Source organism: Pristiophorus japonicus, chromosome 13 (genome assembly GCF_044704955.1).
Source record: "Pristiophorus japonicus isolate sPriJap1 chromosome 13, sPriJap1.hap1, whole genome shotgun sequence".
Lineage (NCBI taxonomy): Eukaryota > Metazoa > Chordata > Chondrichthyes > Pristiophoridae > Pristiophorus > Pristiophorus japonicus.
In genome coordinates, this window is record NC_091989.1 from 39,261,912 (window position 1) to 39,267,816 (window position 5,905).

Here is a 5,905-nt window from a genome sequence, read left to right on the forward strand (position 1 = left end):
AAGCTCTATTTGGTCAGGCCATGTTTATTTTACAGAACAAGTTTCACTAAAAGATGCCGAACTATCCATTCACCAGCATCAAAGCAGAGAATAAGGAATTTTTCGGTCAGAGTAATCTCCTCACCTGCATTTTAACTTTAGAGCCTCAAGTATATGCTGTGTTGAGCATGCGCAGAACGGACATTATTTTTAAGGTGAAAACATTTAGCTCCATCCTTAAAAACGGTGGTATTTTAAGGCTATGCCAAAAATTAAAGAACTTTTGGCGAAACTTTGGTCTTATTTTTTTGCCGTTATTTCGGCCTAAAAAAACGACCGTTATTCGAAAATAGCGCCAAAAAACGGAACCATTTTTCAATGTGTAAAGTTTTTATGGATAAGGAGTAAGCTCAGATATAAGATTTTTAGGGGGGAAATTGGGTAACACACCGTTTGGGGGCGGTAACAGCCGTGAGGCGGGGTTTCCTGCGGCAGGCACGGAAGTTCCCCCCCGTGACCTAATTTCGAGTAGCCGCCCCCGAGAGCCAGTGGAGCACAAAATACTGCGCTCCACTTGCTCTGTGGGGTGCGAGCGGGACGGAAGGAGTGTGAGAGGGGCACAATGCGACACGGTGGGGCTCAAAGGACCTTCCCCTTCATTAAAGGGGAGGGCCAAGCTGCCGACTCTGGTCCACCAAGGGGCGGGATGCCGTGGCATCAGCCCGGCCCTCAAGCAGAGTATCGGGCTGCACGATCATGGCACGGTACCCGCGATTCAGCATTCAATGGGCCAGGGCCGGAAGGTTGGCCGAGTTTTTTTTAAAGCGGCAATTCCCCTTTAAATTTCACCCCATGAGCGGCCTACTGCCCGGTACGCGCCCCCCTGAAACTGTCGCTGACATCGCCCGCCGCGGTTCCAGGGAGCGCTCCAGAATTTGCGAAAACACGTCCCTGCGCACGGTGATGTCCTGGTCCGCTGTCAATCATTTAAAATTTAACAGCTGACCCGCCAGACATCACGTCCTCGGAACGCCGGCCAAATTCCAAGCTGTGTGTGCACAGACTGTGCTTCACCAAGGAAGCAAATCGCCACCTCTGTGAAATGCGGCAGGCAGCCCCATTCTAGCTCCTGCAAGGCCTCATCCATCGAAATGAAGGAGACCACAGGCCTCAATTTCTGCAGTTCCGGGTCCTTCCAGTCATCACTGGCGGTCTGTGCAACACCAGCCAAGGATCCGTGAGGGCCTACATTGGACAGGTAACAAGAAGCCCTTTTCTGCAGAGCATTAGACGCAATCAAACACAGCATGTCCCTTTTCGGAGCTAAGGGACAGGGCCATCAACTGCCACAGATTTCTCCAGTGTACGGGAGTCTAGCAGCTGTATCCATGGTCGTGCTAAAGTCTCACTCGCTCAACTGCTTGTCCGACATCCAGTTCTGGATTAGCAGAAATTTTCTCCAATTGAATATTGGGAAGAACGAAGCCATTGTTTTAGGTCCCCACCACAAACTCCGTTCCCTACCCACTGACTACATCCCTCTCCCAACTTCTGTCTGAGGCTGAACCAGACTGTTCACAACCTTGGTGTCATTTTGACCACATATCCGCAGTATAACTAAGACCGTCCATTTCCAGCTCTGTAACATTGTTCGTTTCCACCTTTACCTCAGCTCATCTGCCACTGAAGCCCTCATCCATACCTTTGTTATCTCTAGACTTGACTATTCCAACGCACTCCTGGCTGGCCTCCAATATTCTACCCTACGTAAACTAGAGGTGATCCAAAACTCGGCTGCCCATGTCCTAACTCGCACGAAGTCCCGCTCACCCATCACCCCTGTGTTCGCTGACCTACATTGGCTCCTGGTTAAGCAACGCCTCGATTTCAAAATTCACATCCTTGTTTTCAAATCCCTCCATGGCCTGGCCCTTCCCTATCTCTGTAATCTCCTCCAGCCCCACAACCCCTCGAGCAGTCTGTGCTCCTCTAATTCTGTCCTCTTGAGCATCCCTAATTATAATCTCTTAACCATTGGTGGCCGTGCCTTCTGTTGCCTAGGCCCCAAGCTCTGGAATTCCCTGCTGAAACCTCTCCACCACTCTACCTCTCTTTCCTCCTTTAAGATGCTCCTTAAAACCTACCTCTTTGACCAAGCGTTTGGTCACCTTCCCTAATTTCTCCTTATGTCGCTCGGTGTCAAACTTTTTGTCTGGCTTAAAAATAAAAAAAGGAAGGTGGCTCAACCGTGGCTATCAAGGGAAATCAGGGATAGTATTAAAGCCAAGGAAGTGGCATATAAATTGGCCAGAAATAGCAGCGAACCCAGAGACTGGGAGAAATTTAGAACTCAGCAGAGGAGGACAAAGGGTTTGATTAGGGCAGGGAAAATAGAGTACGAGAGGAAGTTTGCAGGGAACATTAAGATAGACTACAAAAGCTTCTATAGATATGTAAAGAGAAAAAGGTTAGTAAAGACAAAATTAGGTCCCCTGCAGTCAGAATCAGGGGAAGTCATAACTGGGAACAAAGAAATGGCAGACCAATTGAACAAGTACTTTGGTTCGGTATTCACGAAGGAGGACACAAACAAACTTCTGGATATAAAGGGGGTCAGAGGGTCTAGTAAGAAGGAGGAACTGAGGGAAATCCTTATTAGTTGGGAAATTGTGTTGGGAAAATTGATGGGACTGAAGGCCGATAAATCCCCAGGGTCTGATGGTCTGCATCCCAGAATATTAAGGAGGTGGCCTTGGAAATAGCAGATGCATTGACAGTCATTTTCCAACATTCCATAGACTCTGGATCAGTTCCTATGGAGTGGAGGGTAGCCAATGCAACCCCACTTTTTAAAAAAGGAGGGAGAGAGAAAACAGGGAATTATAGACCGGTCAGCCTGACATCAGTAGTGGGTAAAATGATGGAATCAATTATTAAGGATGTCATAGCAGCGCATTTGGAAAGAGGTGACATGATAGGTCCAAGTCAGCATGGATTTGTGAAAGGGAAATCATGCTTGACAAATCTTCTGGAATTTTTTGAGGATGTTTCCAGTAGAGTGGACAAGGGAGAACCAGTTGATGTGGTGTATTTGGACTTTCAGAAGGCTTTCAACAAGGTCCCACACAAGAGATTAATGTGCAAAGTTAAAGCACATGGGATTGGGAGTAGTGTACTGACATGGATTGAGAACTGGTTGTCAGACAGGAAGCAAAGAGTGGAGTTAATGGGTACTTTTCAGAATGGCAGGCAGTGACTAGTGGGGTACCGCAAGGTTCTGTGCTGGGGCCCCAGCTATTTACATTGTACATTAATGATTTAGACGAGGGGATTAAATGTAGTATCTCCAAATTTGCGGATGACACTAAGTTGGGTGGCAGTGTGAGCTGCGAGGAGGATGCTATGAGACTGCAGAGTGACTTGGATAGGTTAGGTGAGTGGGCAAATGCATGGCAGATGAAGTATAATGTGGATAAATGTGAGGTTATCCACTTTGGTGATAAAAACAGAGAGAGAGACTATTACCTGAATGGTGACAGATTAGGAAAAGGGGAGGTGCAACGAGACCTGGGTGTCATGGTACATCAGTCATTGAAGGTTGGCATGCAGGTACAGCAGGCGGTTAAGAAAGCAAATGGCATGTTGGCCTTCAGAGCGAGGGGATTTGAGTACAGGGGCAGGGAGGTGTTACTACAGTTGTACAGGGCCTTGGTGAGGCCACACCTGGAGTATTGTGTACAGTTTTGGTTTCCTAACTTGAGGAAGGACGTTCTTGCTATTGAGGGAGTGCAGCGAAGGTTCGCCAGACTGATTCCCGGGGTGGCGGGACTGACATATCAAGAAAGACTGGATCAATTGGGCTTGTATTCACTGGAGTTCAGAGGAATGAGAGGGGATCTCATAGAAACGTTTAAAATTCTGACGGGGTTAGACAGGGTAGATGCAGGAAGAATGTTCCCAATGTTGGGGAAGTCCAGAACCAGGGGTCACAGCCTAAGGATAAAGGGTAAGCCATTTAGGACCGAGATGAGGAGAAACTTCTTCACCCAGAGAGTGGTGAACCTGTGGAATTCTCTACCACAGAAAGTTGTTGAGGCCAATTCACTAAATGTATTCAAGAAGGAGTTAGATGTAGTCCTTACTACTAGGGGGATCAAGGGGTATGGTGAGAAAGCAGGAATGGGGTACTGAAGTTGCATGTTCAGCCATGAGCTCATTGAATGGTGGTGCAGGCTCGAAGGGCCGAATGGCCTACTCCTGCACCTATTTTCTATGTTTTTATAATACTCTTGTGATGTGCCTTGGGTCATTTCACTATGTTAAAGGCACTATATAAACAGAGTGACTATATACACTGTGTTTTTTCTACGCTTGCATCCTCTGGGAAGGAGAAAGAGATGAGGAAGCGGGAGGGGAGATTGGAGGGGAGAGAGGGAACTCAGGGAAGGCGTATCACGTTCTTCCAACCCCCTTTACACCCACAGTGGATGAAATCCAGAAGTCACGACACTGTCACTATTCACTTCATATAAATAAACCTGTTAACAATCCGTGACCCACACACAATGCCCCATCTATGGTGACGCGGGGGGTGGGGGGTAAGGTCAGGAACTTGGGCTGGGGGAGGCATGCACTGGGTCTGGGGTCAGGGATTTGGGAGGCTTTTGCTGGGAGCTTTATCCTCTGACTGCAAGGGAATTCTGAAGTCAGCATGGCTCAAATTACACTTTGCAAAGTCACTCAAAACTTGGGCTGGGCAGTTCCAATTACACACTCCAGAGAAACTTCTGAGTATGGCTTATCCTCCAAGGGGACCAATCAGTTCATGTGATAATGGTGTGCCAATCAGCCAGAAACATCGTGCAAATAACTGGATCCCGATATTAATACAAGTTGTTGATTGTTAAGAGCGGTAACCTGATGCATTTTTATTAATACAGCTGAAAATGGGTTTATCACAAAATCATCATCATCATCATCGAATGAGGATGACTTGCTTCCACATGATGTTTCAATGAAGGACCTGATGTTCCAATCCTGAACTCCAATTGAAGGGGTGGAAGATGCCTGTGCGCGGATTTTTTTAACGTGTGGTGACCGTTGCACATCAGCCATCTTGACATCACATCAGGGCTTGACAGTGCTAAGCCTTTATCCAGTGGCAAGGGTTAACCAGGACGACTGCTGCACGGACCTAGTGTGCACACATATCGCAGTGCGGGCCGGCCCGTGCTGCCCCTGGGCCCTTGGCTCTTCTGGGCCCCGAAGTATTGGGTTACATTAGAGGTACATTAGTCAGTTTTTTAGTAAATTAAAACATTGGGGTACATTAGTCAGTTTCTTAGTAAATGAAAGCAAAAATAAGATTTAAAAGCTTTTAAAACATACCTTTTAGTGTCCTTGGGCTAAAAGATTCCAGCTTCATTTTTGGAGCCTCCTCGAAGGCTTGCAAACGAGCAAAATCAGTGGAAACTCCAAATGGTGATTAATTCACCCTGGGGACGTGGCCAGTTTTGTGGGCGGGGCCTGCTTCTAACGCGATGTTTTTAAAACTAGCACAATAGATCGTGGAATACAGTTTGCGTTTAAAATTCCGTGATCGTTTGTGTCGGTTATGCCGATTTTGGCCAAATTGCGATGAAAAAAACAATGCAATGGAGCGGAAACCCAGGATCAGCTGTCCGCATGTACAGCTCCATTAATCACTTGTGAATTAATTGGCCTCTGTTTTCCAGAAGCTAACAATACCATTGCTAACTCAGTTCTGAAAAAAAAGCTCCCGTGGCAAAATACTGAAACACTGAAATGATAGTGTGATGTGTTTCCAGCAGTTACTGCCATAAAATGGCAATATTTAGAGCAGCAGTGAAGGTAACTGGCCGTCTACAGGGTCATTACAGCAAGGTGCCTCCCCCTTCATAACATT